Here is a 13,161-nt window from a genome sequence, read left to right as displayed (position 1 = left end):
TATCTTGAAAGTAGGGACTACAGTATTTGCTGATTGATTGGAGATTGTATATGAAAGAGAGAACTCAAAAATTTTTACCAACCTCTTTGGACTGAACAACCAAAAGGAAAGAGTTACAATGCACTGATCCAGGGAATATCTGTGGGAATAAGGGTAAGGGGAGATGGGGGAAATGAGAAGATAGATTTGCAGCAAGTTTATTTACAGAAGTCTAGTAAACACCAAATGGTGACATCAAGCAGGCAGTAGGTTATGCGTTCAGGGAAGAGATCTGGATTGGACATGTGAGTTTTGGAGTTGTCAGTTTATAAATGATAGTGTATGAGATTGAATGAGATTTCCAAAAGTGTGAATGTGTATAGAAAAGCAAAAGGTCGGAGGTTCAGCCTTAGGACACCCCAAACATGTCAAGTCTGGGGAAATGAGCAAATAAGACAGAGAGAAGCAGTCCCTGGAGTGCGAGGCAAATCAGGAAATGTATTGTTTTGGAGGCAAGGTGAAGAAGTGTTTAAAGGAGGAGGAAGTGATTACCTAAGTGAAATGCTACCAATTAGGTCAAGTAAGATGAAGACTGAAAATCAACCATTGATTTAGCAATGTGATCAATATTTCTCTTCACTGGGGAGAAGAAGCAAATGATGAAACTGGACAACCAGATATGCTTCCTCATTTAATGTCCTCCTTGTATAACCCTGACTTCCATAGCTTCCATGAACTGAACTAATTTTGGAATTCTTTATTTTATTTTATTATGCTCCAGTAATTAGTTCCTTATCTCTGTGCCTTATCTGATTCCATGTTGATATTTTCAAGTTGATCTTTTTAAAAAAATTATGTGAAGGAGATAAGTCAATATTACTATCACAGTTTTGCAGAAAACACAGTTTTTAGAGAAGCTAAACATTTCATTGTCACTCTCCTGGTTAGTGGCAAAATGATGACTCAGCCCAGGCCTTCTGACCCTACTCCTTTAACTTCCATAAAGAGAGTGGCTGATGCTTTCTTGCTTATTCTTTGGACCTTCCTTTATGCGTTGCTCACTTCTATTCATATCTTCTATTTATTCTTATTAATCCCTTGAATTTTGGTCCTTAGATTTTTTTTTTTTTTTTTTGAACAGGTGCATTCCATGACCTTTAAGGACAAACAGCAATATGACTCTAGAGCTTCAGGGAATTTGAACTTCTGCCAGGCTCCGAATCCAGAGAATAGTTTCATATGCTCTCATGTCCCTCCTTCCCTGTACGATTTACTTCCTTTTAGCATAGGCAAAAGGCTGGGTAAATGACCAGCACTGTATTATTGAACATATATCTGCCCATTCTCTTGTTACAAAGATAAGAATTATAAGTCCAACATCCAAATATTCAATAAATCTTGCGAGTGTAATCTCATATATCGTCAGGGTACACATCCTCTTTCTTCTTCTTTTTCTTCTTGATTCTTTCCAAGAGTTTTGCTTCTTTCCACCCTTACATCCAAACATAAGGAGTCCATAGAATTTTTTTTTTTTTTTTTTTCCTTATTCGGGCCTCTCACTGCTGTGGCCCCTCCCGTTGTGGAGCACAGGCTCCAGACGCGCCGACTCAGCGGCCAGGGCTCACGGGACCAGCCGCTCCGGGGCACGAACCCGCGTCCCCTGCATCGGCAGGCGGGCTCTCAACCACTGCGCCACCGGGGAAGCCCCATAAAATCTTAACGACATAAGAGATTGTATTGTTATGGATAGCAGTCATCCATCTTCAGCTTGAATTCCTAGGTATGTTCACTCACTACCACAAGTCCGTGCACATAAGCATGCATTTGAACAAAATTATTAGATGAATCACAACTTTTAAATGTTAAAACATAAAGTACAAAGATCATGCAGATAGTAGATTGTATCAGTATCAATTTCCTGCTTGTGTGATATTGTACTGTAGTTAATTAAGCAAGATGTTACCATTGGGAAAACTGGGTAAATGGTACATGAGACCTCTGTATTATTTCTTAAAACTGCGTGTGAGTCTACAATTAGTTCAAAATAAAAAGCTTAAATATGCATGTAAAAAGACATTCATGGTCAGACTTCCTTTTCCAAGACCATTAAACTGTCATGAAGCTGGGAAGGGAATGCTCTAAGAAAACTACTGTCTTAGGAAAATCTACCATGCTGGCCTTTGAGAGTGCTGTGAGAAAGTCCAGAATTAAACAGATAAATAGCAATCTGTGAAGAGAAAAGTAGTGATGAGTATGAATCTTATTTTAGCATCAGATATAGTAATGGCACTTGTGGTATTATTGTGAGGATAGACTCCACCTCCAATTAGCTGCCATACTCCCAGTCAGCCACCTGCTGTGGGGTCGTGAGTGTGTGTGTGTGTGTGTGTGTGTGTGTGTGTGTGTGTGTGTGTGTGTTTCATGAGAATTATTTAATCTATGTATCTGGTTAGTCATAGTTCCAGTTTCTAAGGCTAAACCAAATATCCTGTCCATGTTTCTATTTCATCTTTTCTGGTTATCTGGCTTTTCTTTCTTTTCCCAGGAATTCTTAAGATCACTGACTCCACTGACGGAAGTCAGGCTTCTGACCACCTAATAAATAAGTTCACCAGTGAAAAGCCTAATTTTCATTCTGTTTAATTACAGGCTTCAGAGACACTCAAAATGGAGGGTGTCTTAGAGACAAATAGTACTGTAGGCCTTGGTTTACTTACCCTCATTGGCAGTGGCACCAAGCCCTTCCTCTGCTTTGACATTCACGACTGTGTCTGTGGCAGCATACTAAACAGACTGAGGCCTGCACACAGCCTGCTCAGCCTGTCCAGATGCAGCTCAACTAATCCATATACCTTAATGGCCAATTCAGGACAGTAGTTTAGATAACTAACATGGCTCGTTTGTTTCCAGTGTATGTATGCGATCATAAATGAATCCATGTATTATCATTTGAATTGGATTTCATGAATTATGTTGGCTGGGGCTTGAACTACAATATCTTGTTCTGCATTCTAGATGATTGGCTTCAAAATTGGCCCTTAGAAATGCATTGTGTGTACAAAATGTTTAGATGAAAGAAATAAAAATAAAATCAAACATACTAGACACTAACAGTGAAAAGTAGATCCCTCCTACTCTTGTTTCCTCAGACTCTCATTTCCTTTATACAGATATATTACTGTTAATAGTTTTAGGCAAAGACATTCTATCCATGTATAAGCATATATATGCAGATTTTATATAGAGAGAAAACACTCTAAGCTATACTTTCCTATTTGTTTCATAGAAGATAGGAGATGTACACAGTGCTCTAAACTGGTTCCTTTTACTTAATGATAAATCTTAGAAACTTTTCTACAATATATCAGCATCTGTGATCTACCTGCACCTTTTTTTTTTTTTTTTTTTTTTTTTTTTTCGGAACGCAGGCCTCTCACTGTTGTGGCCTCTCCCGTCGCGGAGCACAGGTTCCGGACGCGCAGGCTCAGCGGCCATGGCTCACGGGCCCAGCTGCTCCGCGGCATGTGGGTTCTTCCCGGACTGGGGCACGAACCTGTGTCCCCTGCATCGGCAGGCGGACTCTCAACCACTGCGCCACGAGGGAAGCCCTGCCTCAAACTTTTTAAACAACTTTTAAAATTGCATAGTATTCTATTGAGTAGATGTAATCATTTTGTATTTAATCAGTCACATTTTGATGGACATTTGCTGTTTCCAATATTTTGTTATTACCAACAATGCTTTGGTGAACATCACTGCATATAATGATTTGTGCCATGTGTAAGTAGTATCTGTAAGATACTTTCCTGAAAGGGAAATTCTTGGCCAAAGGGTATATTCAGTATTTAGGTTAATAGATGTTGCCTAAGTATTTTACAAAGAGGCTCTGCAGTTTTCCCAACCATATAAGAGAGGATTTGACTTCACATATCTATCTCTCCTTAATTTACTATTGATTTTTTGAACTTGCAGATCTGATTATAATGGAAAGTTGTATTTATCTAATTATGAACATGTTTAAGCATCTTAAAAGTCATTTGTTGCATTCTTTCCACCTAAGCATTCATTTCTTCATCATTCCCTGAAGCGTATCTATTCCTTACTGGTTTAAAATGGCAGCTGAGGGGGGGGCCTTCAAGATAGCAGAGGAGTAAGATGTGGAGATCACCTTCCTCCTCACAAATATATCAAAAATACATCTACATGTGGAACAACTCCTACAGAACACCTACTGAACGCTGGCAGAAGACCTCAGACTTCCCAAAAGGCAAGAAACTACCCATATACCTGGGTAGGGCAAAAGAGAAAAGAAAAAACAGAGACAAAAGAATAGGGACGGGACCTGCACCTCAGGGAGAAAGCTGTGAAGAAGGAAAAGTTTCCACACATTAGGAATACCTTTCAGTGGTGGAGACAGGGTGTGTGCATGGGGGGGAGGCTTTGGAGCCACGGAGGAGAGCCCAGCAACAGGGGTGCGGAGGGCAAAGCAGATAGATTCCCGCACAGAGGATCAGTGCTGACCAGCACTCACCAGCCCGAGAGACCTGTCTGCTCACCTGCTGGGGCTGGCGGGGGCTGGGAGCTGAGGCTCGGGCCTCAGAGGTCAGATCCCAGGGAGAGGACTGGGGTTGGCTGCGTGATCACAGCCTGAAGGGGGCTAGTGTGCCACAGCTAGCTGGGAGGGAGCCCAGGAAAAAGTCTGGAGCTGCCTAAGAGTCAAGAGAACATTGTTTCACAGAGCGCAAGGAGAGGAGATTCAGAGCACTGCCTAAACGAGGTCCAGAATAGGGCGTGAGCCTCAGCTCTCAGCAGGGACACCAGATATGGGCATGAAACGCTAAGGCTGCTGCTGCAGCCACCAAGAAGCCTGTGCACAAGCACAGGTCACTATCCACCCCTCCCCTCCTGGGAGCCTGTGCAGCCTGCCACTGCCAGTGCCCTGTGAACCAGGGACAACTTCCCCAGGAGAATACATGGCATGCCTCAGGCTGGTGCAACATCACACTGGCCTCTGTTGCCGTAGGCTCACCCTACATTCCAATTATGACTAACGTAGCCCTCCCTCCTCTGTGCCTGAGTGAGCCACAGGCCCCTAATAAGCCATTCCTTTAACTCCCTCCTGTCTGGGTGAAGAACAGATGCCAGAGGGTGACCTACATGCAGAGGTGGGGCCAAACCCAAAGCTGAACCCCAGGAGCTGTGCGAACAAAGAAGAGAAAGGGAAATTTCTCCCAGCAGCCTCAGGAGCAGTTGATTAAATCTCCACAATCAACCTCATGTACCTTGCCTCTGTGGAATAGCTGAATAGACAATAAATCATCCCAAAATTGAGGTGGTGGACTTTGGGAGCAACTGTATACTTGGGGTTTACTTTCTTGTTTTATTTTGTGTATATATATATTTTTCTTTTTTCTATTTTTGTGAGTGTGTATATGTATGCTTCTTTGTGTGATTTTGTCTGTATAGCTCTGTTTTACCATTTGTCCTAGGGTTCTGCCTATCCTTTTTTTTTAATTTTTTTTAGTATAGTTTTTAGCACTTGTTACCATTGGTGGATTTGTTTATTGGTTGGTTGCTCTCTTTTTTTTTACTTTAATTTAAATTTCTTTTTATTTTAATAACTGCATTTTATTTTATTTTATTTTTCATTATTTCTTTTTACTTTTTCTCCCTTTTCTTCTGAGCCATGTTGCTGGCAGGGTCTTGGTGTTCCAGCCAGGTGTCAGGCCTGAGCCTTGGAGATGGGAGAGCCAAGTTCAGGACACTGGACCACCAGAGATCTCCTGGCTCCACATAATAACAATCAGCAGCAGCTCTCCCAGGGATCTCCACCTTAATGCTAAGACCCAGCTCTACTCAATCAACAGCAAGCTCCAGTTCTGCAAACCCCAAGCCAAACAACTAGAAAGACAGGAACACAACCCCACCCATTAGCAGAGAGGATGCCTAAAATCATAATAAGTTCACAGACACCCCAAAACACACCACAGGACATGGTTCTGCTCACGAGAAAGACAAGATCCAACCTCATCCACCAGAATACAGGCACTAGTTCTCTCCAACAGGAAGCCTACACAACCCACAGAACCAACCTTACCCACTGGGGGAAGACAACAAAAACAATGGGAACAATGAACCTGCAGACTGCAAAAAGGACACCCCAAATAGAGTAAGTTATGCAAAATGAGAAGACAGAGAAACACACAGCAGATGAAGGAGCAAGGTAAAAACCCACCAGACCTAACAAATGAAGGGAAATGGGCAATCTACCTGAAAAAGAATTCAGAGTAATGATAGTAAAGATGATCCAATATCTTGGAAACATAATGGAGAAAATACAAGAAACATTTAACAAGGATCTAGAAGAACTAAAGAGCAAACAAACAATGATGAACAACACAGTAAGTGAAATGAAAAATTCTCTAGAAGGAATCAATAGCAGAATAACTGAGGGAGAAGAACGGATAAGTGACCTGGAAGATAAAATAGTGGAAACAACTACTGCAGAACAGAATAAAGAAAAAAGAATTGAGGACAGTCTCAGAACCTCTGATATAATTCAAATTATAGGGGTCCCAGAAGAAGAAGAGAAAAAGAAAGGGACTGAGAAAATATTTGGAGAGATTATAATTGTAAACTTCCCTAATATGGGAAAGGAAATAGTCAATCAAGTCCAGGAAGCACAGAGAGTCCCATACAGGATAAATCCAAGGAGAAACACACCAGAACATGTATTAATCAAACTAACAAAAATTAAATACAAAGAAAACATATTAAAAGAATCAAGGAAAAGCAACAAATAACATAAAAGGGAATCCCCATAAGGTTAACAGCTGATCTTTCAGCAGAAACTCTGCAAGCCAGAAGCGTGTGGCAGGACATATTTAAAGTGATGAAGGAGGAAAACCTACAATCAAGATTACTCTACCCACCAAGGATCTCATTCAGATTCGACAGAGAAATTAAAATCTTTGCAGACAAGTAAAAGCTAAGAGAATTCAGCACCACGAAATCAGCTTTAAAACAAATGTTAAAAGAACTTCTCTAGGCAGAAAGACAAGAGAAGGAAAAGATCCACAATAACAAACTCAAAACAATTAAGAAAATGGAAATAAGAACATACATATTGATAACTACCTTAAATGTAAACGGATTAAATGGTCCAACCAAAAGACATAGACTGGCTAATGGAAAAAAAAAAAAAAAAAACAAGACCTGTATATATGCTGTCTACAAGAGAACACTTCAGACCTAGGGACACATACAGACTGAAAGTGAGGGGATGGAAAGCAGATATTCCATGCAAATGGAAATCAAAAGGAAGCTGAAGTAGCAATTCTCATAACGGAAAAAATAGACTTTTAAACAAAGACTATTACAAGAGACAAAGAAAGACACTACATAATGATCAAGGGATCAATCCAAGAAGAAGATATAAAAATTGTTACTATTTATGCACCCAGCATAGGAGCACCTCAATACAAAAGGTGAATGCTAACAGCCAAAAAAGGGGTAACACAAACATAGTAGGGGACTTTAACACCCCACTTTCACAAATGGACAGATCAGCCAAAATGAAAATAAATAAGGAAACACAAGCTTTAAATGACACATTAAACAAGATGGATTAATTGATATTTATAGGACATTCCACCCAAAAACAACAGAATATACTTCTCAAGTGCTCATGGAATATTGTCCAGGATAGATCATAACGTGTGTCACTAATCAAGCCCTGGTAAATTTAAGAAAATTGAAAGAGTAGCGAGTATTTTTTCCAACCACATCACTATGAGACTAGATATCAATTACAGGAAAAATATCTGTAAAAAATACAAACACATGGAGGTAAAACAATATGCTACCAAATAACCAAGAGATCACTGAAGAAATCAAAAAGAAAATCAAAAAATACCTAGAAACTAATGACAATGGAAACACGAAGACCCAAAACATATGGGATGCAGCAAAAGCAGTTCCAAGACAGAAGTTTATAGCAATACAATCCTACCTCAAGAAACAAGAAAAATCTCAAATAAACAACCTAACTTTACACCGAAAGCAATTACACAAAGAAGAACAGAAAAAACCCAAAGTTAGCAGAAGGAAACAAATCATAAAGATCATACCAGAGATAAATGAAAAATAACTGAAGGAAACAATAGTAAACATCAGTAAAACTAAAAGCTGGTTCTCTGAGAAGATAACAAAATCAATAAACCATTAGCCAGACTCATCAAGAAAAAAAGGGAGAACACGCAAATCAATAGAATTAGAAATGAAAAAAGAGAAGTAAAACAGACACTGCAGAAATATAAAGGGTCATAAGAGATTACTATAAGCAACTGTATGCCAATAAAATGGACAACCTGGAAGAAATAGACAAATTCTTAGAAAAGCACAACCTGCCGAGACTGAACCAGGAAGAAATATAAATTATAAACAGACCAATCACAAGCACTGAAATTGAAACTCTGATTAAAAATCTTCCAACAAACAAAACCCAGGACCAGATAGCTTCACAGGTGAATTCTAGAAAGCATTTAGAGAAGAGCTAACACCTATCCTTCTCAATCTCTTCCAAAAAAATTGCAGAGGAAGGAACACTCCCAAACTCATTCTATGAGGCCACCATCACCCTGATACCAAAACCAGACAAAGATGTCACAAAAAAAGAAAACTACAGGTCAATATCACTGATGAACATAGATGTGAAAATCCTCAACAAAATACTAGGAAATAGAATACAACAGCACATTGAAAGGATCATATACAGTGATCAAGTGGGGTTTATCCCAGGAATACAAGGATTCTTCAATATATGCAAATCAATCAATGTGATAAACCATATTAACAAATTGAAGGATAAAAAACATATGATAATCTCATTAGATGCAGAAAAAGCTTTCAACAAAATTCAGCACATATTTATGATAGAAACCCTCCAGAAAGTGGGCATAGAGGGAACCTACCTCAACATTATAAAGGCCATATATGAAAAACCCACAGCCAACATCGTTCTCAATGGTGAAAAACTGAAACCATTACCACTAAGATCAGGAACAAGACAAGGTTGTCCACTCTCACCACTGTTATTCAACACAGTTTTGGAAGTTTTAACCACAGGAATCAGAGAAGAAAAAGAAATAAAAGGAATCCAAATTGGAAAAGAAGAAGTAAAACTGTGACTGTCTGCAGATGACATGATACTATACATAGAGAAGCCTAAAGATGCTATGAGAAAACTAGTAGAGCTAATCAATGAATTTGGTACAGTAGCAGGATACAAAATTAATGCACAGAAATCACTTGCATTCCAATACACTAATGATGACAAACCTGAAAGAGAAATTAAGGAAACATACCCATTTACCATTGCAACAAACAGAATAAAATACCTAGGAATAAACCTACCTAAGGAGACAAAAGACCTGTATACAGAAAACTATGGCACTGATGAAAGAAATTAAAGATGATACAAACAGATGGAGAGATACCATGTTCTCGGATTGGAAGAATCAACATTGTGAAAATGACTACACTACCCAAAGCAATCTACAGATTCAATGCAATCCCTATCAAATTACCAAAGGCATTTTTCACAGAACTAGAACAAAAATTTCACAATTTGTATGGAAAGACAAAAGACCTCAAATAGCCAAAGCCATCTTGAGAAAGAAAAACGTAGCTGGAGGAATCAGTCACCCTGGCTTTAGACTATACTACAAAGCTACAGTAATCACGGCAGTATGGTACTAGCACAAAAACAGAAATATAGATCAATGGAACAGGAGGGAAAGCCCAGAGATAAACCCACGCCCATATGGTCAGCTTCTCTTTGATAAAGGAGGCAAGAATATACAGTGGAGAAAAGACAGCCTCTTCAATAAGTGGTGCTGGGAAAAATGGACAGCTACATGTAAAAGAATGAAATTAGAACACTCCCTAACACCATACACAAAAATAAACTCAAAATGGATTAAAGACCTAAATTTAAGGCCAGACACTATAAAACTCTTACAGGAAAACATAGGCAGAACACTCTGTGACATAAATCACAACAAGATCCTTTTGACCCACCTCACAGAGAAATAGAAGTAAAAACAAAAATAAACAAATGGGACCTAATGAAACTTACAAGCTTTTGCACAGCAAAGGCAACCATAAACAAGACAAAAAGGCAACTCTCAGAATGGGAGAAAATATTTGCAAATGAATCAACTGACAAAAGATTAATCTCCAAAATATACAATCAGCTAATGCAGCTCAAAATCAGAAAGCAAACAACCCAATCCAAAAATGGGCAGGAGACCTAAGTAGACATTTCTCCAAAGAAGATATACAGATTGCCAACAAACACATGAAAGGATGCTCAACATCATTAATCATTAGAGAAATGCAAATCAAAACTACAATGAGGTATCACCTCACACCATTGGAATGGCCATCATCAAAAAATCTACAAACAATAAATGCTGGAGAGGGTGTGGAGAAAAGGGAACCCTCTTGCACTGTTGGTGGGAATGCAAATTGATAAAGCCACTTTGGAGAACAGTACAGAGTTTCCTTAAAAACTAAAAATAGAACTACCGTATGACCCAGCAATCCCACTACTGGGTATATGTACCTGAGAGAACCATAATTCAAAAAGATCCATGTACCACAATGCTCATTGCAGCTCTATATAAAATAGCCAGGACATGGAAGCAACGGAAGTGTCCATCAACAGATGAATGGATAAAGAAGACATGGTACATATATAAAATGGAATATTACTCAGCCATAAAAAGAAATGAAATTGATTTATCTGTATTGAGGTGGATGGACCTAGAGACTGTCCTTCAGAGTGAAGCAAGTCAGAAAGGGAAAAACAAATACCGTGTGCTAACACATATACATGGAATCTAAAAAAAAAAAAATGGCCTGAAGAACCTAGGGGTAGGACAGGAATAAAGACTCAGATGGAGAGAATGGACTTGAGGACACGGGGAGGGGGAAGGGTAAGCTGGGATGAAGTGAAAGAGTGACATGGACATATATACCCTACCAAATGTAAAATAGATAGCTAGTGGGAAGCAGTCACATAGCACAGGGAGAACAGCTCGGTGCTTTGTGACCACCTAGAGGGGTGGAATAGGGAGGGTGGGAGGGAGATACAAGAGGGAGGGGATATGGGTGTGGCGAGCATTGCCCTCTGAGGAAGGCTCCATTAAGACCCTCATAAGCCTCAGGGCCCGATTGTACTCTCCTTGGTATGCATCCTGGACTTTATGGTATGAACGTAAAAAAGGAGATGGCCTTTGGCCAAATCGCTCCAGGGACCTGCTCAGTTACTGGGAGTCCCTGGTTGTTCCCTAAAGCTAGGAAAAGCAACCCTGGAGGGGAAATTGGTGCCTTTGAGGGAGAAGCCGAGAAGCCAATCAACCAGCTGATGCCGATAAGATGGTGACTAAGCAAATTCCCTGCTTTAGGGGTATATATACGGCTATGCTTTGTTATTAAACTTGCCTTGCAACCATCAGTTGCTTGTGCCCTTCTGATCCCATACCTTGGTGCGTTCAGTTCCCTACCCCCTCTTGTCGATTGTTGCTACACTTTGAGGACCCGCCGCGGCTGGCGGCAAGTGGCACCCGAACAGGGACTTGACAAGAGGGACATCTGAATCTCGGTAGGTGAATCCCCGGAGTGAAGAGTGAACGTGTGGCCACATAGTAAAGTTGATAGTAACTCGGGGCAATAGTCAGAAGTAAAAAAATATGGGACAAAAAGTATCCAAGAAGCGACCTGAGATCACTGATCAAGAGAAGGAGTTGTCCACCAGTGCTTTCCAGGCTTTCATAGCTGGAAATCATGATGTCTGTCTGCAACATCTTGCCTGCCTACAAGATATAAACAAAGACGATTATAAAATAATTTTGAATACGGCAGTAGCTGAGTTTTTCAAAAGTAACCAGACAACAACAGATAGTTTAAGACAGACACTTAACCAGTTGAAGAATCAGGTGCACTCGGCTGTTGAAGAAATGGATGGACTAGATGATCTTGAAAACAGTATGTTGTATTACAATCAAGCAGTCACCCTGTATCATGTCTGACAGTATACAGAAGCCATATCCATTGGTGAAAAACTTTATCAGTTCATAGAACCTTTTGAAGAAAAATTTGCCCAAGCAGTGTGTTTTTTGCTTGTAGACCTGTATATATTAACCTACCAAGCTGAGAAAGCTTTACATCTTCTTGCTGTTCTAGAAAAAATGATTTCACAGGGCAACAATAACAAAAATGGAAAGAATGAGACTGGTAATTACAGCAACAAAGATGGGTCTAATCATAAAGCTGAAAGTGGAGCTCTAATAGAAGCTGCAAAGTCAAAGATACTATTTTTGTGTTGAAGTATATGTAGGAGGACAAGGGACTTTACTGGCCGGCCAAAGTTTAAAGCTAGTTAAAGCTGTTATAAGTTTGAAGTTTCCCTCCTTTTTTCCTTCTGATGTTCCCCAATCTGATTTTGAATTCTCAAATCTGGTGCACCTTAAATTATAATAATGGTACCATTTTAATTTCTTCAGTTTCTGTTACTAATAATAGTTTGGTCTTTTATAAGCATTGGGATTTTGGGAAGTTTGCATTGTCTTATTCTTATCAACCGGTTATTACTTGTGTTACACCCTCATATGCCTTGCTAATAGGAGATTTACAGATTGAGTTTATTTCTGGTTCCTTAGGATATAATATAACTTGTCAGAATTGTATTTTTAGTACTTGCATTCTGCCTATGAAAGGAACTTTTTCTGTTATGATGTTAAAACAACCTTCCTATGTAATGCTGCCTGTAAATATTTCTGAACCATGGTATCATAGTACTAGCATGCAAGCTTGGCTAGAATTATCTGAAGCTTTAAAAAGACCTAAACGATTCATTGGAATATTAATATGTAGCATATTAGCCTTAGCCGCTTTAACAGCCACAGCCGCTACCGCCGGTTTAGCATTAAGTAAAACTGTACAACAAGCACGTTATGTTAATCAATTGTCTAAAAATACCAGTATTGCATTAGCATTACAAAGTCATATTGATACTCAACTAAAAACTGAGGTTGATGAGTTTAAAAAATGCTCTCATAGGTTTAGGAGACCAAATTATGGCTTTAAAATTGAAAATGCGTTTGATTTGCCATGCTA

The sequence above is a fragment of the Kogia breviceps genome, chromosome 5 (assembly GCF_026419965.1).
Source record: "Kogia breviceps isolate mKogBre1 chromosome 5, mKogBre1 haplotype 1, whole genome shotgun sequence".
Lineage (NCBI taxonomy): Eukaryota > Metazoa > Chordata > Mammalia > Artiodactyla > Physeteridae > Kogia > Kogia breviceps.
This window is presented reverse-complemented; position numbering follows the sequence as displayed.